The following is a 22,500-nucleotide window of genomic DNA, read 5'->3' as shown; positions in this document are numbered from 1 at the left end:
TCCGTTTTCAAATACTTTCCATTTTTTCATCAGAATTTTTTATTTTTTATTTTTATTCAATTCATATTTCCTCTCTAGATCGTTTCGTTACAGCTTGCAATTCTCCTTATCTTCTACTTTCTTCGAGATCATGGCATGATTAGTAAATGTATTAATGTAACTTTTTGTTCCACCCATTATGTCGTTAATGTAGCTCAAGAACATTATTGATGCCAACACAAAACCTTGTTGAACTCCACTACTTACTCCTCTGTACTCTGACATGCTATCTTTCGCCATCGTCCATCATAAATACCTTCATCTATTCTAGTGGACTACACTTGATCCTAGAAATCTCAAATGCCATAGCAATGTTTTGTGAGATGAGTGAAACCTTGTAACACATGACTCCTTTTCTTAATTCGAATGGGTTATCTGCAAATATCTTTTCAATCATTTCATCCACATTTTACAATTATCTCACATAGCTATCATACTGATCAAGAGCCACAGTCTTTAATTTAAGGGTTCCTCCTTGCTTTCTCCTTAGGAAACTGTGTCCACATTGGCTTTAGTGTAAACTCGGGGCACTTTCTCTTCTTCCGAGATGAAGAATCTTATCCACCACTTGTCCTCGACATTCCTTGAGTATTCAGTTTGAAATTCCATCAGGCCCACGGGCTTTTCTCATATCTAGTACCTCTTGCAACTTCTGTACATATCCTGCTTTCACTTTTATGTCATTCAACATTATTGGTCTAGATATTTATCTCCCTCTTTACGGTTGTGTTCCTTGGTAAATACGAACTGGAAACCTGTATTCATTATTAAGGCTTTTTTTTTTTAATCCTTCAGTTCGTTGGTTATTTCCGATGTTTTAATTTACCATTAGCAAACCTGTAGAAGAGCTTTGATACATTCTTGAATTGATTAATTACATCTTTTCCAAATTTTCTTTTTATTCGATTACTATCTATTCCTGGTTTTCATATGATTTTTCTTTGTTCTTTTGTTAAAACAATCCTTTTTCCTACCTTATTTCTCACGTAGTGCTAAAACTTATTTTTCCACTCCTAAGCTGTAGACATTCAGGAAAATGGTACATCTATATAATATTTTTCTAGTCTCTGAATACCCCCTAACCTAGGTGATCAAGGGGTTTCATTAGTTCACTGAATTATGTCTTCTAGATGTTTTCTTTATCTATAAGACTAATTTCTTGTTTTAGCACTCTTTACAGCCATGTAGATTTGGAAGTCTACGTGACCATTCTCTCGCACAGGATAGATGTGTTTCAGGAATTCAGCAACATCTAGTTCTTTAGTTAACAGTAAATCTAGTCTCCCTATTGTGTCATCTCCTCTGATTCTTGTTGATCCTTTGACTTAGTATGTCATCAAATTGTTGTCTGCTAAATTGCAAGTGTATTTTTTAATGATTCATCTTCATCTTCATCTGCATCTGCAAGTGTATTTTTTTATGATTCATCTTCATCTTCATCTTCATCTGCAAGTGTATTTTTTTTTAATCATCTTCATCTTTCCTCCTACTTCTTCTAACTCACGTTTTTAATGTGATCATCACATCTATTCTATTTTCTCTGTCCCTTCTCCAAAATCTGAGTTTTTTTTTATCTCCTACTTAGTTTGGTCGGATAAGACACATTTTCTCTTTTTTATTTATTTTTCTTCTTCTTCCTGGTGGGGCATGGGGGGCTGCGAGTGTTTTTTTTTCCAAACGCGGAAACAGAAATACGTCTGAGAAAGCAAACAGATAAACACTTCCGGGTAAATGTGACCACAACCACACGCACACACACACACACACACACACACACACACACACACACACACACACACACACACACACACACACACACACACACACACACACACACACACACACACACACACACACACACACACACACACACACACACGCACACACACAAAAAAAAGTATGTGGATGTGTGTGTACTTGTTCGTGCATTCACGTTTACATGTGTGTTATTGTGTTCTCTCTCTCTCTCTCTCTCTCTCTCTCTCTCTCTCTCTCTCTCTCTCTCTCTCTCTCTCTCTCTCTCTCTCTCTCTCGTAGGCTTAAAGGGCTAACCAAGACTATTTTGAATCCTTTCACTACCCTGGGGGTCTCTCGATATCTGAATAAAATCATTTTGTCTTAGCCAGAATAAACTCTTTCGTTATGCTCTTTTTGCTGAGCTCGTTCTTCGGCCTCTTCGTGATGCCGGGACCGCTCAGCTCAGCAACGTTGTTCTTCCTCCGTTAGGAAGATCTTCAAGTGTTGAACATCTCTCCGCGGACAGAGGGCGTTAGTAGTGTGAAGGACGTGAATCTATCCTGTGAATTCACAGTCATTACGTACTTGGTGTCCGTGTCCAAGAATCGAACTGGTGACTAATGGGTTGCTGGTTAAGGTGTGTTTATGGCTTGATCCTCTTCCCGTGTTTTCTGTGTTTTGTGTTTCTTCAGACTGTTGCCATATGATCTTATTCAGCTGGTGGGCTAATGTCTGATCAATGTTGCAATACTTTGGAAGATGACTTGTCAATACATCATGGACAGGCATGATTTCTCTAAAATGGACTATTTTTTATCATTACACTCAAGAAAATATCAACAAAAGCACACATACACACACACATAAAAATATAGACACACACACACACACACACACACACACACACACACACACACACACACACACACACACACACACACACACACACACACACACACACACACATATATATATATATATATATATACATATGTGTGTGTGTGTGTGTGTGTGTGTGTGTGTGTGTGTGTGTGTGTGTGTGTGTGTGTGTGGTGGTGGTGTGTGTGTGTGTGTGTGTGTGTGTGTGTGTGTGTGTGTGTGTGTGTGTGTATTTGTGTGTGTGTTTATGTGTGTGTGACTCCCACAGAGAATCCTTAAAAAAAAGTGTCACAAACAGGTGAAAAAGTATTAGGAAAGAAGAAATTTCCAGAGCCTCCCAGAGGGAGGTAAAAGGACAGCAGAGTGTACCCGTCGTTGTTCAGTGTCGTGAACACTTCACCTTGAAACGGTTTATAACACAACGACTGTATATTCCCACGCTTCGGAACACTTGTTCGAAACTTGTTATTCATGAAGCGCGATCACCCGGATCTGTGCCAGATGTATGATGTAGGAGGGAAATTCCCTCGAAGGAATCCTTCAAGCTCTCATTTCTGGGTCAATTTTAGTCTTTCAGAGTAACTAAAAAAGGACTCGAGGGTAGGGTCTATAATTTCTGTGGAGGATATGTATCTAAGCGACGTATATGCGCGTAAAAATGTCGACATCACTGCAAGTCAGATTCACAGAGGAAAGGAAAACATCGATATGACGTCATGAAGATATGCCACAGTTGACTATTCATGTTTATTCTTTCTCAGCACCTTGCGAAGTGAACTGGTGTGTTCTTATGGAGACATTGGACTTATGGACCTCGCTAGTCCATCTCTGAGTCTTGGTTTTGAAGCGATGGAATCTGGGCTATGCTTGGTTTGAATAAAAATTCAATATTCAAGTTTCTCTCACTAGGTTATTTTTCCTCCCACATCCTACCTTCAACCTCTGTTTGAATAACTAGAATATGACTTTGCTTACAGAAACCTAGACCTCTCTAAGAAGCGATGAAGCACGTAGAAGCCCAGTGTGATAACCCATTAAGGCGGAGCTTAGAAATGACGTCATATCGTTCTGTTCAGCTCTGAAATGGAAAGAATATCTCAAGGAGGCGTGACGTCATGTCGACTTTGAGGACATGCCTATTCAGAATAAAATTCTGACCACATAAAGTCGTCTCCACATGTTAGGGAGGCGGAGTTTATGAGTGACGGCACATCGCCCTATACGATTTCCAGAATTTGATTGGATGATGGAATCATGACGTCAAGTCGACTCCCAAGATTTTTTCGATACATGTAGGGCAGTGATATCAGCAGCGCTTAGGAGGATATTAATACTAGTGACACTACTACACAGAATTAACCGTTGAAGAAAAAAGAAAAGAAAACGAAAAAAATAAAGTCTAGTCCAACATGAAGACGCTACAATAAATTAAAAGAATAAGCTCCACCCTTTCCACCACATCCTCCTCCTTTGCCATAAAATCTTGAATTGATGTTTGTAATTGCTGGTGTCGTAGGCGATAAAGTCCTTAAAACTAAACGCGGCTGCAAGAGAGGAGATTTGTAAGAGGAAAACTCTTGGAGGTGTCCAGATCAGATGCATCTGCGATATGCAGACGTAAGCACATTCTAGAAAATGGAGAAAGACAGTAAAGTCTCACAAAAAATGTTATAAGGTCAAATGAATTTTTTTTCGTTATGAAGATCATCAGCTGTCTTTAATTGAATAGAATTACAAAAAAAAAAAAAAAAAATCAGGACGGGTAACTTAGTACCACATAGGCATATAAAGAGCCATTCTCTCTTAATGGCTAAAGTGATATTTCTGTGCCCAAATGTAATCAGCTCTTCCATGAAAAAAATTGAGTTCCAGTTTGCTGAGGAAATAGCGATCACATTTAGATATGATCGATCACAATAGAAATTGATCAACTCATGATTAGTAGGAGGAAGGTTGAACTATATATATATATATATATTCATATATTAACTTACATACGTATATGTGCGTATGTATGTATATTGTATACGACCACAGTGTGACAAGCTGGTGTAATCTAAGGCAAAGGTCAGCACACTACAAAGACTCATCACAGACCAGGACTGAAATACAGTAGCTGTAGAAACTGATGCAAACTGACAAGTTCTGCTGAGGAACTGCAACGCTTGATACAATCTCTTCACAAAGACCCGAAAGTAGAGGACACACCGTGACTCGGGTGTTGGTTGGGTGTCGGACAAAGATTCTGCAGCCCCTGGAACCACCAGCTCACCTATTTTTGCCTCGCATTCCGAAGAAGTCAGCGAAGAAGTGCCAAAGACGAAGAGGAGGAAGGAGACAAGAAGAAGAAGAAGAAGACGAAGAAGAAGACATGTGACTCCCGATACCAACATTCCAGAGGATGTGGAGAGCCTTCCAGGCTGACATGCTTCTGGGAAGTCCGGCAGAGCTTCGGCCTGGAAGCGGTCGCTTACACGAGATTTCCACGAAGACGAAAAGGAGGACAGGAGGAGTGAGTCAGTGGTCCCCAAACTTTTTGGCACCGTGTCCTTCCTCACTTCCCCCCCCCTTTCCTTTCCCCCTTCTCCCCTTCCCCCTTCTCCCTTCTCCCTCCTCCTTCCTCTTCTCCCATTGGGTCACCCATGAGGTAATAACATCTCCATCCACGTATTCAACGAATGAAATAGGGTTCCAACTGAAGCGATTAAATGCTATACAGTTTGAAGTTTTAAGATTCACTTCAATAAAACTACCTTAACCCCTTTGATAGGAGGGTAGCCAAACCAAAGCACAATTTGTTGCCTTAACTTGACGAAGTAGAAAAATGCGAAAAGTTTGGACGACTAATCCTTTTGTTCCGCATGGGGGAACAGGGTGATGGTGTTCTTATCCCCCCATCGCCACAGGGCACTTCAGAAACACGAAGAGATGGAATCATTGGTGTGGTGGAAAAGAACTTTGAAAAAGTTAGCAGAAAGAAAAGATGGTGAAAGTTAAGAAATGATCAACATTCATTTCTGAACGGAGGGTCCATTCATAAAAATATACTGCGTGACTCTGATCCGTATGGGCGACACTAAAGTCTTCCCCTCCCTCCCCTTCCAGAGTATTGGTTATGTATATAATGTGCAGTCAAAAGCCCCCACATTTGTGGGTGGGAAGGGGAGCTTAGATAAACACGTGAACAAAATGCTGTGACATGTGTCAATTCTTATCTACTGATTATTTTTCTTTCCTCATTTTATTTGATTATTTGGTATTTTGTTCACTTTTTTATTTAATTTCATTTATCTTTTCATTCTTCATCTGCATCTGACCTCCTCATTATGGACTTAAAAGGTTTCCTGACGTCGTTACTCATTGTTATTTGATGTTGTGAGAGTGATACTGCACCCAGCCCTCAAACATATAAGTTGTCAACAGCTTCATATACGCGTAGAGGCAGTCATTATAAAAAAAATACCACGCGTACCGAAACCTCACGTGGCCGTGAGAAGGTTAAACGATTTCCAAGAGAAGATACAAGTCTCTTGTGAGTTAGATCACGCAGTGAGACCCTCACTTTTCTCACTTGGAATCTTACACACACTCCATCTCACGCTTTTGGCGGACCCGGGGGTGGGGGGAGGGTTGACGCACCCCACTCCCCCCACTCTCTCCACTCCCATCTTTGGAAAACATCGAAATAATCGGACCTTTAATCCTGGGAATAATACTTAGGAAATCGATAAATAATTACACTTAACCACACTACTTTGTGTGTCTAATAGTACTCCAACTTTCACGAACTCCCAATTGTCCACTGTCCAGTTAGACTCTAACCTTCTTGTTCCAGAGGAAGGTCTGGGGAGGGGGGAGGGGGGGAAGGGCCATGATGGTAAATAGAATAGCTTACCGGCAACCAAGTACCACCAGGTATGGAAGGCAGGTTAACGGATGTAGACCGTAAGTCACCAAGACGTAGATCTAATCTGGGGGTTAACCAAATACATTCCCTTCCCTCATGCATGGGAGGTGTGATACTTTTTGTATTTTATTCTGGCTGCCGTCAGGCGATCTCATTCATCTCCGCACACACCCCTTGATGGCGAAGGGGATTACAGTCTACCTTGGTTAACTCTCTCAGCTGAGGGTTAAGTATACGATAAACTCCTAGACGATGTGATCCAGTATCCCATCCCCTTTCTTGTTGGCCACTCCAGAAATAGCCCAAGAGGTCTTCTACTGATTTGCTTTCCATTGTGTTCTATTGAAATAGCCGTGGACAATTGGTTTCGATCTACGCATCCAGTCATTACCGGTTTACTTTCGTCACGTGCCACCACGCTTCCCCCCTCTCCCACTCTCCCCCTCTCCCCCTCTCCCCCCCCCCAAAAAAAAAGAAAAGATAATGCCACTTCTCTGATGTCGAACGCAGTCGAGGGACGAGCCACTTATTGTTTATCGACAATAGAGGTCGAGTTGAAGGGGGGGGGGAGTGGAAGGGAGGAAAGGAACCCACGCCCATCAGGCTCATCTTTACACCATAAAGCGGAGTCCCACGAGGCAAACAAAATATCCTCGCTACCGGGCCGGGATCTCTTCAGAGGTTGGAGTAACGTGATACTAATTGGGGGGAGGTGGGAGGGGCGGGTGGGGGGGGGTCTGGTGGAGGGTGGGGGTGGGGGGGTGGAGGTGGCTTTTACAAAGTTTCGACACCAGAACTTAGTCCAAGTTATCTGTTGTCTCCGGGTCCTCTTACCGGACTTGTACGGCCTCGAAGAAGCCGGCAACGTTCCATGTCCTCTCTAGAAGAAATCTCTTAACATTATAGATACAAACCCCACACGTGTATTCACTTGGTCAAGGGATTTTATTAAACTGAAGAGAAACCTCTAGACTTGAAAGGTCTAGAAGTGTAATGGCGGTCTCCAGTTAGCAACCTGCACTCACACACTACGGACAACAACAGAAATCCAGGTAGGCTTGGCACTCTTGTCCAGCTGCTTACGTACTGGGTGGTACGTTCTCCCTCTTGTCTTGGATGACGTCAAGCTGCTTCATTCCACTCCGTCCCGCCCATCCCCCTTTTTCAAACCCAATCATTACTGGTAAATGCCACGTGCCCTGGCTATCCGAACACACAGGGCAAAGGTACATTTTTTTTTTAAGGTGGCGCCGAGTCTATAGTGTTTCCACTTTAACATGAATATAAGTATATAGAAATTAATATTAAACTTTAGGATTGAATATCTTGGCAAAAAAAAAAAAAAAAAAAAAAAATCCAACGAGACAGAAAAAATGCAGACCAACCTATCTGGTAACATTTAAAGTGCGAAAGCGTTCAGTCCCGATGGTTCACTACAGGATCACCGGTGTATTCCCTGAGGGTCGGTACAGGCTCTGTTGTACCTCACCACTGTGTAGTTTAGTCCCGTTTGATATATTAGTAAAAAAAAAAAAAAAAAATCTTCCCCCAATTCTAAATAAGCTAACCATGATGTTAACCCTTTCTCTGCGTCTGGTGACTTTATATATTCAATCTAGGTGCCGGCAGGTGATTTTATTAAGGTAAGGGGGTATGGGAAGGTGCCCCATTCATAACGGTGTGCGAAACTATATTTGACAAAAAGTGTATATATATATATATATATATATATATATATATATATATATATATATATATGTATGTATGTATGTATACATATGCATATATCCACTAACTCTCAGGGATCATCACATTTCGGTCATGCGTATTTTCGTACTCCATGCCAGACACAGGAACAAGTTACAAATAAACTACTTCCTACGAGGTACAGTTTTCGGGTTTCTATAAATACGCACTCCTGGTCCTCACTCCTGGCGGAGTATGGGACATCAAAGCCCAGAAGAAGAGTCAGGAGCCTCACTTGGGTCAGATGATTTGTCCGTGGCTTTGAGTGGACGATATCAGTGTTACACCTCCCTAAGGAGTGGTCAGTCGAATAGTCGTTTGTTTACATGAGCGTAAATAAATAGATAAATAAGTAAAAAAATAAATAAATAAATAAATGAATAAGTAAATGAAATAAAAAAAAGATAATAATGATAATAATAATAATAACAATAATAATAATAATAATAATAATAATAATAATAATAATAATAATAATAATAATAATAATAATAATAATAATAATAATAATAATAATAATAATAATAATAATAGTAATAATAATAATAGTAAAATAAAATAAATAAATAAATAAATAAGTAAATAGATAAATAAAAATATATAAATAAATAAACAATAAAAAAAAAATGAACAAATAAAATAAATAAATAAAATTGGGTGTGGTTTAACCCTCCCGTGGAGGAAAGAAGGTATTATCCAAGGTCTATGTACACCAGGTCTAACCGTTTGAGCCTTTCTGCGCAGCTTCTGACGTCATCTGGCTGCTTCTGTTTTCTCTTTGTGAAACACTGAAGAAAACTGTGAAACGCTAAGGAAGACTGGAATTACTATATTTCCCCCCCGTTATCTCTCTCTCTAGTTCATTGCTATTATCAGTGTGTGTGTGTGTGTGTGTGTGTGTGTGTGTGTGTGTGTGTGTGTGTGTTTATATACTTGTATTTTACGGGAAGGGGAGATATCGTCGTGTGTGCTTATATGTGTTCACGTTTACATGTGTGTGTGTATATGTGTGTGTGTGCGTGTGTGCGTGCGTGTGTGTGTGTGTGTGTATTTATATACTTGTATTTTACGGGAAGGGGAGATATCGTCGTGTGTGCTTATATGTGTACACGCTCATATATGTGTGTGTATGTGTGTGTGTGTGCGTGTGTGTGTGTGTGCGTGTGTGTGTGTGTGTGTGTGTGTGTGTATTTATATACTTGTATTTTCGGGAAGGGGAGATATCGTCGTGTGTGCTTATATGAGTACACGTTCACATGTGTGTGTGTATGTGATTCATCTTGGTCTTTTGGATCACGTGTTGGACTCGTGATCGACAGCTATTTCTCTTCTGGAAGAAAGCTCAGAGCTCGTATGTCCGATCTATGAACTTACACGCACACACATCTCCAACTCCCCGCCCATGAGAGTTGGAGTAACGACTCGAAGCGCAGCGATCCTGAAAAAATTTCAATCCTGCCCAGGATTCGAACCAGGTACCGCCGATACCTCCGTAATATAAGTCTGAGTCTCTACCAACCGCGCCACCGTGTCGTATGTACACGTACATGTGTGTGTGTATTTATATACTTGTATTTTACGGGAAGGGAAGGTATCGTCGTGTATGCTTATATGTGTACACGTTCACATGTGTGTGTGTGTGTGTGTGTGTGTGTGTGTGTGTGTGTGTGTGTGTGTGTGTGTGTGTGTGTGTGTGTGTGTGTGTGTGTGTGTGTGTGTGTTTATATACTTGTATTTTACGGGAAGGGGAGATATCGTCGTGTGTGCTTATATGTGTATACGTTCACATGTGTGTGTGTGTGTGTATGCGTGTGTGTGTGTGTATGTGTGTGTGTGTGTGTGTGTGTGTGTGTGTGTGTGTGTGTGTGTGTGTGTGTGTGTGTGTGTGTGTGTGTGTATGTGTGTGTGTGTATTTGCAGGGAAACGACGACAATTAACATTTGGCTTAATTCCTCTTTAGTTTGAACCACAACCCTTAATGGCACAATAAGTCATATTGTCAAGATCTATATATACCGGTATACATAGATCTTCATTGTCAGAATATAACTAATTGCGTGGAGCGGTGCGAGCGGAGGCAGCAACATATCCATACAACGAACCAGCTACAACTAATTGCGATGGGACGCGCGAACCCCACTTTGAGCAGCCAGGTGACGTCACGGGCCCGCTGCGCCAACACCCTCGAAATTCGGTCGGAAGTGGTTAGACCTGGTATATATAGATCTTGGTATTATCAACTAAGCAAAACCATCTTTCGACATCTAAAGGTGGGAAGTCTTAAAATAGACTCGAAATGGTCTCTGTTATCATCATCATCATCATCATCATCATCATCATCATCATCATCATCATCATCATCATCATCATCATCATCATCATCATCATAATCAATCATCATCATCATCATCATCATCATCATCATCATCATCATCATCATCATCATCATCATCATCATCATCATCATCATCATCATCATCATCATCATCTTTTATTTTCGCTCTTGTAGTAACAGTTCCTCTGTCTTAATGAGCTTTTGCCTAAACTTCTTCTTCTTCAGCTTCCTTCCTTCTTTTTCCTCTTTTCGTACAGTTGCGAGTAGTCTTTTCTTACGGGAGTCGGGGGAGAGGTGCTGGGGGGGGGGGGAGGTGTATTAGGGGGTGGGGGGTTAATAAAGGGGTTTAGTGCATTCCCCCATTTGCCCCCCTTATGCTCTCTAAGTGTCCTTTATGTAATAACCGTTTAGTATTCTAGTTTTCAGCTTTCTAAATTTTATTTTATTTTTTTGGGGGAGAGGGGAGGGGATGGTGTCCTTTTGTTATTTTCTAGCCTCTACGTTTGGAAAAAAAAAACTTTTGCTTATCTCCTCCTTTGGGATCCTCGTACCTTGACCTCCTTTTTTTATTCTCTCCTCACCTCTCATCTCCTCCTCTCACCCGCACCTCGTCCTTCATCCTACAGACGTTCTCCTTTCCCTAGCCCCCTTCGTCAAACCTCTCAGGCCTCTCGTAAAGGTACTCTTCATCCAAGATTCCTTACACATGATATCTCTTTGGTCCATTCAGTCTTGCGTTCTCGAGGCCTCCCATGAGCCTTGCTCACTCCGATAGATTTTCCCCCCTCTATCTTTGATTAAAAAAAAAAAAAAAAAAGAGAGAGAGAGAGAGAGAGAGAGAGAGAGAGAGAGAGAGAGAGAGAGAGAGAGAAGAGCGCTGGGGCTACATCTCTTCGTGAGGCTTTCAATCACAGGAAAGACTGTTTTCTGTTTCCTCCTCTTCCTCCTCCGCGGGCTTCCTAGCGCCCTCCTTCGTACCATAGACGCCTTATCTGGCTCTCCGCCTCTCAGCCCCTTGTCTCTCTCCTTTAGCGGTAGACAACAGAGGTTCCTGTTCTTTGCTCTCGAGTTAGCCACTTGGCATCATATTCTTTTACTTTTTTCTAAAGCTCCAACACCTGGATTCGATTTATCTAAACGATGCTAATTTTTTTTCTACACTGGTGTGTTGTTAAATTTTGTTTTGTAATTTTCTGATTTTTATTGAGGTTGCACTTAAAAAACGACGAAAACGCTGATGATTACAAACCCAAAAATTAGCATGATATTAAATAAAAGATTCCCTCTTTACCACTCAGTTGATTTTTGATTTGTGAGTATCAGGTTTGGTTGATTTAAAAATGAAAACGTCATCTAAAAATCTGAGGATGACAAAACCGAAATTAGCATATCATTGAAGAAAAACTTCGCCTCCTTTGGATGAATGAAATTTTGGCTAAAAAAAAAAAAAAAAAAAAAAAAAAAAATCAGTTTGATGAGTCTTCTCCTTTTAGAATAATTATATTTTGTTACACTGAAAGGATAACAAAGTATTAGGCAATGTCATCCCCACAAGCATTCAGTTCCTTCTCTCCAGTTTTGTTCTTTTTATGCAGCGCCATTTATATCCTATGTGTAATTGAACACAATTGAACAATGATGAACAAACAACTGAGACTATTACTTTTGTTCTTTTTCTCTAATTCCACATTTGGTTCATGTGTTCTTGAGTACAATTGAACTTTTACAAAGAGACGGATTTCCATGTCGGGCAACATCAGGGAACAAACATTTGCTACTACCTTCACCCCGACATACACTTACATTCACATACACAAACACCACCATATTTATCACAACACTTACTTCTTGTTATTAGTATTTATTGTTAATTACCATGGAAGTAAAGGATTTATAAGAGCTTACATGTAGATTTACTGGACATCAAATCCTTAATTTTGGGAAAAATCTTTGCCTGCCTCAGGGTCCCAAAGGACTCTTGCACCGTTTTGCAAAAAATTGCAAAATTGATCTCGGGGGTGGGGGTGGGGGACCCTGACCAGGATCCCGTTTAGCAACACACGAAGGTCCTTGTCCATAATTGTATCAATTTTCACCAAGTCACCTCTTCTGTCTTCCTTACTTTTCTTCCTCTGTCCTCCTCTGTCTTCCTTACTGTATTCATACTTACTCTCAACCTCATTTTCTAATATCTTTGCCCTGAGGTTCCCTCCACTTTTCTTCAACATTTTCTCACTCTCCTACAAGTATTGCATCATTCACATAAACTCTAAGTCATCAATTTTCCATATTTTCCATTGCTGTTCTACACCTTTTCTCTTATATCCCTTCCCAACAACCTCAACATCTGTCTTCCATGACAATATTTCCGTACACACTAAACAACAGGAAGCATTACACATTCCTGTCTCAGCCTCAGATCAACAATAAAACATACTATTCCCTATTGTGCACGCATGGGAAATAATATGTATTACATACTTTTCATAAACTTCAGGAAATTTCCTTTAATCTTGCCCATTACTAACACCTGTAATGGTCCTTTTGTCTCGACCGTATCAACTTTCTTTTCCAAGTACATGACATCTTTATATAGCTCCTTCGATCAGTCTACAGGAATTTTGAATGATATCTTTCAATGTAAAAACCTGATGCGCACAATGCATTCCGCTTCTAATTTCTACTCGTTTTTTATTTTCTTATTGTTCAGTGATTTCTGTTAACCTTTTAGGTATCAGCGGAATTTGTGCCTCTATCGGCCTGGATGGGGCAGTGCAGACTGTAGGCCCTATAGACTACACTGTCCTATGTTATTGTATGTAGTCTTGTACTTATCCCCTACAATGTAGGTGATAAGTATAAGACTATATACAATAACATGTTATAACCCTTTATCATGCCATTTACCATCTTCCAATGCACATTAAAACACATCTTTGTTTACTGTCACATGGGCTGTATTGTTCCATTGTACGGCATCTCTTAACGAAAGTAATGGGTTTCTCTTGGCTGAATGAAATCGTCAGGTTGAAGCCAGAAGAGACATGTGAGTGGGCAAACACCCTGGACGGGTAGTAAATCGAGATAGAGGTAAATTCGTAAAGGAGGCGGTGAGTTTTCCTCCACGGAACAAATTTCCCTTGCGGCCTTCAGACATTGACCCAAGAGGACAACCACCTTAAACACACTAACAAATTATTCCTATATGATTCCCACATTCTTTCCTGTTTATATTCCAATCTTACGGTGACACTGCACAACTGTCTTTCGAGTCGGTCGAAACGCTTCCTTGTTTTCATACGTACTCTACAAAAAATCATCTCTTGTTTTGATCTCATCTCGGGGGTCATTTCTTCCCAACCCTCAATCCTCCCCCACCGTCCATGGTGCCTTACCCATCTTCATCGCGAGGACATTCCTCTTTGTATCCTCGATACTCCCAACCTTACGACACTTTCTCCTTCTACTCTCGCCTTCACATTATTTCCTCCATTGCCTCCACAGATTCATTGTCATGATTATTTTACTTCATTCTTCCTATCTCTTCTTCGATTTTTGCTCCTGTATTGAGACCTCACGCTTTTCACTCTTCTCTTACGAATTCAACATCTTCTTGTCCTGATGAATTCATACACAATCTTCATTCCGTTTTCCTCAAAGGAATCTGAACAGTTGGCCCAGCCAATTGCCCGTCTCATCTTGATTTTTTTTTTTTTTTTTTGCAATACCATTCTTATTTTCTATTCTACCTTCTACATATCTACCTTTCATGCATTTTTCATGCAAATGATTTTCCTTGGCCAAAGTATACATCTCGTCATCGTACTTTTTTATATTCTTGTCATACCACAATTTTGAGATGCATTCAGTGACATGATATTCCTTTATATATCTCACCAATCTTGTCAGTTTTCTTTCACATCTGTCTCATATTTTTCAAATCATCTTTGCCTAGCTCCCTATTTTATTGTCCTACTTTTCTTCTGTCAAACTATTTCAGAACTTAAGCTTGTTTACAGAACGGGAATTAGTTACATAGCTCTATTAAACCGTTTCAGAATGTTAGCTTTAATCAAATTTCTTCTGAACCTTTTATCTACTAATACCCCAAGCATGCCCTCTCCTTTTCAGTGTTTCCCAAGTTATCAAACGTCTTTCCACACACACACACACACACACACACACACACACACACACACACACACACACACACACACACACACACACACACACACACACACACACACACACACACACACACACACACATGCACATCTCTTTATAGATTATTTGATTAGATTTTACATCCCGGCCTGTCTATATGCATTGCCGGTGCCCCTAGGTTTACACATCAAACCCTCCCAACACTCCCCAACATCTAGAACTATGAACGTGCATCACCTTGGGCATGGTGTCACCCGAAGGAGACGACCCCGTTCTGCTTACCTTCAAACACCGTCGAGCGTACAAGTGGCGAGGCTTGCAGGGAAGAGCCGAGTCTCAGGGAAGGCGCGGGGTGGTCCAACATGCATCCGTTTGCTACGATCCTGCACGCCACAGCCAAGGAGACTGGCTCTCGACTTGACTGTGACGCCTTGGTTTCCTTCTTCGCTCTGCACAACCGGTGTCGTCGAAGGCTCCCCTGGCGAGCTTCGCTAAACACATCGAGGGGTTCTTCTGCCTCGCACCAGCAGACACTTCCGAAAGCTCTAGACTGGACTAACTCGGTGAGCTAGGATAGGGGGAGGGGTGTTTAGGGGAAGGGGGGAGTAATACGACGGGGGACGACTCGCTCTCCGGCGGGTACCGCAATTCACGCCAACGGTTGAGGTTCTCTTCGGGCTCGTTTTATATATATATATATATAAATATATATATATATATATATTTATATTTATTATTATTTTATTTTTTATAAATCAATTAATCAAAAAACGTTGAAAGCTCTTGTAGCACGTACAGCAAACACTATTGACAGTTCCCCCCCTGGAACGAAAACCACGGTAGCACGCTTAGCCTAAATACCGTTGTCGCGGTTGGCTCAGCCCAAGACGGTTTGAAAGCTCCTGCCCTCTGGTTCGTCCCGCTGAAGACCGTTAAAAAACCGTTGGAAACCGTTATGACCAGTGAAGAGAGGTGCTCCTCCACGGACAACTAGATCTAACGCGATAACAACAGTAGTTTCTAGAGTAAAGACTAAGGTAGTAGCCCGATTGGTAAGATGAAGGACAATGCAGTGGTCTCCTTGTCTCCGAGCTTGGTTCAACAGCGCAGTCAGTCAGGGCTTGAGAAGAGTGTTCAGAGGGAGTTTCTTTTTTTTTTCTTTTTTTGGGGGGGGTTGTGGGGGGGAGAGTTAGAGGTTTAACAACTTGATATCAAAATAAGATGAATGATACTGGAAGATTTGTTTCTTGCATGCAAATTTACACGCCACTTTATCAAGACAGATATCTTAGCATTGAGAAGAAAGTTCGGTTCAAAAAAATCTCTGCTCATAAACACTGTTCAAAGAACGGGGCAGCGCGGGAAATCATGAACAGATGAAATCATGAACAGTTTAATCATTTCTACGTGTAGTAGTGGCTGTAGCATCTCAGAGAAGAGCTTAACTTGAGCAGTAGGGAAATCAAGAGGTTAAGCTAGGGTTAGGTCGACCTTACACCCACGCTTGATCGAGAGAGAGAATGATGTTTTTTTTTATTTCGTTTTTTTCCTTCGTTAAGTCATTGTGTTCCTCACGGACTCACGAAGGTGGGCATCTTTTCTTTTCAAATCTCGTTCATGGTTTCTGAGAACTCGATACTGCCCTAGATTTATGTGTATATATATATATTTCTTTCTTTTCCTCCGCTTCTTCTTCTTCTTCTTTTTCTTCTTCTTCGTCTTCGTCTTCGTCTTCGTCTCCTCCTCCTTCTTCAAACTACACTTTTCGGAACCTCCGATACGAAATCAAACGAGGATTTCTTTCCCATTACGTTGCCGGAATACAAAGACATGGATGGCAGTGGCTGGTTTAACGCCTTGACCTTCTTTGAGGTCGGCGGGCGCTTGTCGGGTGGCGGTGGGCCGGCGAGCTCCCATGCTCTTCAAAATACTGCCCGGTGCTTCGCGCAGGCCCCTGCACTACTTAAAATGTGGGCCCTGACGCTCTGGATGTGGAATCTGCAAAGAAGAAGAAACTTATTGGATCGGAAAGTAATTCAAGATCTCTATAACGAAAAGTTTAATTCAGATGTAGTCTATAGATACCAGAAATGATAAATGTTGAGGTTGGATAGGAAAATACTTCAAAAAGTCTATAAAAAATGAATTTTTCGAATGTCATTCTCTCGACGTATATGTTATTGAGACCCGGCTGTAGTCTACAGGTACCAGTAATGATAAATGTTGATAGTGGTAAGTAAAGGTCACGGTAATGATAGTAGTAATGATATAGGTTGCCATGATGGTAATCATAAAGATAATCATTTAACACCTTAGATATAATAAACAGCAACACTGTTATTATCACCATAGATAACGTTACCATTACCATCACCATCACCAATAATGATAATTTAGTGATACTTATATGCCAATGACAGTGGTAATCATGATAATGTAATAATGATGATGATGACGCTGATGATGATAATGGTGGTAATATGATAATGGTAATTGTAATGACAATAATACTAGTATTGATTGCAGTAATAATGGTAACAATAATGATCATAACCCCAACAACCAGGTAACAGTAATAATAACCTTAATATAAATTGTGATTACTGATTACGATTAGAATTCATTGAAATGTGGTTGTTGATTACTATATATATTTGACCAAGAATGACATTAATTACAACGAAAACGAAAACAGGAATGGCCATAACTATAAGAATAATATTTTTTTTTATAATAAAAACAGTAATAGTACTAAATGGTTCAATTTGAACAATCATCAATGGGATTGCTATAGGTTGAACACACAGTCACAGAAAAAAATGTTCACTCCACCGATTCCTCAAAAAAAAAAAAAAAAAAAAAAAAAACAGCCCGCGTTGATACGATCTGAAAACCTTAGTGTCACATGAAACTCTGCCCCTGTCCGGGAATCGAACTGGGGACATCTCGCTTGCCCGGTGGACGTTCTACCATTACACTAATATCGCGTCCAGTGACTACCCGGATTTCATATAAAAATGCAATTAATATCATCCTGGATATTCCTCTGTGCATGGTCGATTGGGTTGAATGCAGTTAATCATGAGTGGAGGAGGATGGGGAAGGGAGGGGGAGGGGGGCATCAGGTGGGGCATCAGGTGCCATGAATTTGCGATGAGATGGGAAGGAGGCGGAGTGATGTTTAACCGCCTCTCTTATGGCTCCCTGTTTCAGAAGCGTCCGATGGTTTAAAGACGGTTTTTCTTACTAGGCAATGTTGTTGTTGTTGTTAGTTGCTGTTGGATAACGACACCATTTATTCCGGTTTGGGGTTAATATTCACTTCTTGTTTCCAAATGTCACAGAGATTAATAAAGTTGTCTGGCGGAGACCATGTAAGGAAAGGTACAATCCGGTACAGTAGAAGGGGCTAATCTAAGCCCATTGAAAGGGAATAAAATGAAGAAGAATAAAATAGTCTGACGGTAACCAGAATGAAATGAAAAGTGTTAGTCGGTATTGGAAGAGCTAATGATCAATAATTTGTACACAAATAATAATAGATACCTTGAGGGAAGAAATGGTTTCTTTCAGAAGTGGAAAGAGTTGAAAAAGAAAAGAGTTGATAAGTGAAATTGTATTTTTTTCGACCTTTTCTGCTGCATCATTAGTTAGAGGAACTAACAGTTTGATTACAAGCATTTGGCATTTAAGAAAGAAAAGAAGAACGTGAAGAAGTAAGCTAGATTTCAAAAATAAGAAACTGTGTCATTTAAAAATAATTTCAAAGAATTCAAATTAAAAAATTGAAATTGTTCAATGCAAGAGAAAATCAAGAAAAGATTCTTGAAATAATCAATGGAGGCATAAATATGAGAGAAAATTTTGGTAACGAATTGGTTCAATGAAAGATGTAGAAGGTAAAAAGATACATATTACGAAAGTGAACTTCAAGGCACATAGACCTATTAACAACAGAACATAGCAGGGAAGCAATGAATAAGTACACATAAATATAAATTATAAGATATCTAAAAAAAGGGATAGTTCAGAGGAGTAAAAAATAAACATATAATTTGTATATAAAGGCAAAACTAAAAAGCCATGATATAAAAACAACTTGGATAACTTACACTTTAAAAGTAGGAATGTACATAACACTAAAGGATAATTTTTAACAAGGTTTCACAAAGCTAATACATGATGCTTGATCAGGGAAAGAAAGTGAAAGAGAAAATGACCCTCGCTGAAGAGACCAAGAGATAAAAATTGGCCTAAATAATCACCATCTCCATTGGGATGCAAACCCTAGTCTCTATATAAAGGCCAGTATCAATTCGCCTTCACAGATTTTAAAAGGAGCTGGTTGGAACTTTAACATTCATGATAAGAAAGTGGTATCATCCTAGTCTGTGAATACACGCCCAATAAGCGTCGCATACCAGCTGTGATGGTCATTCAAAATATCTAAACTATTCTACATAGTGTAAACAACTGTCCAGTACAGGCTGAATGCTGAAAGACTGAGCCGACGAGTGAGATTACTTTGTTACTGTGATAAACTTATCTAAGAGATCTTTACAGTAAAAGTAGTCACAATCCAAGGTAAAGATTGTTGTTGTTGTCGTTCCCTAGACTGTCTGTCCGAGCAGTCCCGTCTCCCCAAGGAATGCCACAGCCGAAACTGGGTTTTCCCACAAATCCTTTATAGAGTGTATGTTGTGTTGTTTGCGTGCATGATTGTGTATAATGCAGTCTTCCATTATGTGTTGTATGGTATGGGGTGAAGTGTTACATCCTGGGCAGCCCTGGCCACTGGCTCTACGCAGGTGGCACCGATCCCCAAGAGGAGCTACGACTGCCTTGGGGAGTACCACAATCCAAGGTAAAGATATTGTTTATTGCTTCCATATTCAGGAACCGAAATTAAGAAAACCCATCAAACTATAAACCCAAGTCACTCATGGAAATCGTAGGAAAGATATTGTACAGAACGAACCGAGTAGCTGAAAAAAGAGGAAGATTTGGAATGAGATCTGAAAAATTATATGCCTTAGATAGTCACAGATATGCCTTTGATAGTCACAGATATAATCATAGAATAAAATCATTAGGTAAAATACATAGGTAGACTGGAAAATGAGCTTATTGCAGAAGCTGAGGAGAGAGTGAGTTGTTACAAATCTGATATCAGAATGGACAGGTGATTACTGTCAGTTGCAGATCAGGACACTGATCAAGGTAAGATACTCTGAGTGGAGAGAATTGTCAAGTGAAGAAACGTAGATGTGTGTGTTGGCAACGGTCAATACTGCGTAAATGACATGATGGAATGAATGCTTGCAGAAGACGTAAAGTTCAGGAAGAGAGTCAAAGATGAGCAAGAATGAAAGAGGACTCGTAGAGAAAACATGTAAGTGGAGCCGAGAGCGGAAAATATACTTCAAAGCCAAAAAGGGCGAAGGGGATAAAAGTTGAAGAATAAAAGACCATCGATGATTGATTAGGGGCAATGAAACAATTACAAAAGTGATGAGTGGAAGTGATTTGAAAGTGTTGGCCATGAAATTTTCTTTCACCCGACACACAGATCAGCAGGGTTGTGGGCGAGACATAAAAATATACAGACATTTGGCAAACTTAAAATAAGTTTATCATTACAATGAGGGAGGATCTATCCCGTCCTAAACTGGAGTATACAGTGGTAGTATGGTTTCCATACAATGTATTTAGTATTTCGTCAGCAATAATGAATGCTTCTATCCATGCCGTTGATATAACATTAAAAAGGCGAGATCAAAGAGGTTGTAAAAAATATTTAGTTAAGATAGCAGAACGGAGATTTAGTAGCTTTCAAAATCAATCAGCTTACTCTTTTGAGTAGAAATTAGTCTTCAGCCATACAAAAGGCTGAGTGATTTGTCCGTAGAGTGTCACTAAAGTCTCTAAAATATCGACAATATCTAAGATGTAGTCAGTACTCCAAAGGAGACTGTCCACACAAAATGCAAGATATGAAAAAGATCGAAATAAGACGAAGGGCAGAAACCAGGTTGATCAACATTCTAGTGGGCAAACCATAACATAAGAAATTAGAAACAGTAAACCAGTTATCAATAAAAAAAAAGAACAAAATAAAGAGAGGGGGTGAGATGATACATATTAGCAATGTTTTGGTCAGTGAAAAAAAGAAACGGAATATTTATTTGATTTATGACGCAAGGGCATTCCGAAGTCATAGGAACAAATAGGAGAAGACAAATTACTTGAAGGACATAGGAATAAACTGTTTTATGTATTGATACGTCAACCTCCGGAATAACTTAAAAAGGGACATTGATCGGTATAAAACCATGAACAATTTTAAAGACACAGTAGATGTGATAAGGGGAGGAAAAGAGATAGGACCCTAGGAGTGTAGTTCCTTTCATGTACATTAAAACTGGGTAAACACACACACACACACACACACACACACACACACACACACACACACACACACACACACACACACACACACACACACACACACACACACACACACACACACACATACACAAACGTGCACGAACACATTCACCTACCCCCCCCACACATGCACATACACACAAACATGTATACATACGTGGGTAGGCTTGAGTATCTTGATGATAACAAAAGCTATGTCGATAGAGATTAAAATCTCCTTAGGTTTACACTTATCGAACAGGTTGTGTACAAAAGCTGAGACGGAGAACAGGGTCACACACGTAGTCGCAGGATCCACTGCTAACTGGCACGTCTCTGATGATGAACAGGGAAGTTTCCCATAGATATATGGGGTACCGTCATAATGACGTTGACCCCTGGGTACCCTATAGATATATATGGCTTCATCGAATATACTGAATAACGTGGCACCAAAGAAATAATTCACTAGAAACTAACTAGGCAAAGAAGTGAGATTACTTCCTCAATCTTCCTTAGCAAACATGACTTGCACAATCAATATTTTCGTGGGGGTTCCTGTTGGATCAACAGCACAAAGAAATTAATATCGCCAACTGCAACGTGACAACCCTGTCAGAGGACCACAGGCTGGAGACTTTGATGGAAAAACTGGAGGACATCAAGTGGGACATCATGGTACTGAGTAAAGTCCGAAGGAAGAAAAGCTGATGCAGCGACAAGATAGTCATCGCTTGTTCTACAAATTCTTGCCAGTTTCCTTTTTCAATCTAAATTTGTCCAGTTTGAATCCATTACTGCGAGTCCTGCCCTGTTGTTTTAATATGATGATCTTGTTTAAATCACCCTTGTTCAAATGGATTAAAGGCTTTAAGAAGGGTGATGCAAACAAGGTCATCATATTAAAACAACAGGGCAGGACTCGCAGTAATGGATTTAAACTGGACAAATTTAGATTTAAGAAGGAAATAGGTAAGAATTTGTTTACTAATAGGGTGGTCAACGAATGGAATAGACTTAGTAACCATGTAGTAAGCGCTGAAACACTCAATTGTTTTAAAAAACGGTTAGACAACTTTATGGATGGGGATGACAAATGGTGATGGATATGGAGTTGCCTTGTATAGGCCTTATGGTCTCTTGCAGTCTCCTTCATTCTTATCTTATGTCTTATGTTATGTCTTACTGCATAGGAAAAAAAATCCTGTGGAGTAGGATTCTTGATAAATCGAGAGTTTGCTGGTAACATAGTGAAGGTAAAACATAA

The 22,500-nt window shown here is 40.1% G+C and overlaps 1 protein-coding gene across 5 annotated transcripts in view; it reads right to left on the bottom strand.

The window, feature by feature from the left end:
• Positions 1-22,500, bottom strand: part of LOC143029816 (glutamate [NMDA] receptor subunit 1-like) — a 169,639-nt gene that overhangs the window by 109,462 nt on the left and 37,677 nt on the right. For all 5 annotated transcript variants that reach the window (XM_076192851.1, XM_076192854.1, XM_076192853.1 and 2 more), the window contains exon 2: positions 15,090-16,805. The gene's annotated coding sequence lies outside the window, so the exon portion shown is untranslated. The remainder of the gene's footprint in view (positions 1-15,089; positions 16,806-22,500) is intronic.

The sequence above is a fragment of the Oratosquilla oratoria genome, chromosome 11 (genome assembly GCF_046742065.1).
Source record: "Oratosquilla oratoria isolate Oo_2021 chromosome 11, ASM4674206v1, whole genome shotgun sequence".
Taxonomy (NCBI): Eukaryota; Metazoa; Arthropoda; class Malacostraca; order Stomatopoda; family Squillidae; genus Oratosquilla; species Oratosquilla oratoria.
The sequence above is the reverse complement of the archived record's forward strand: the minus strand, read 5'-3'. Positions and strand labels throughout refer to the sequence as shown.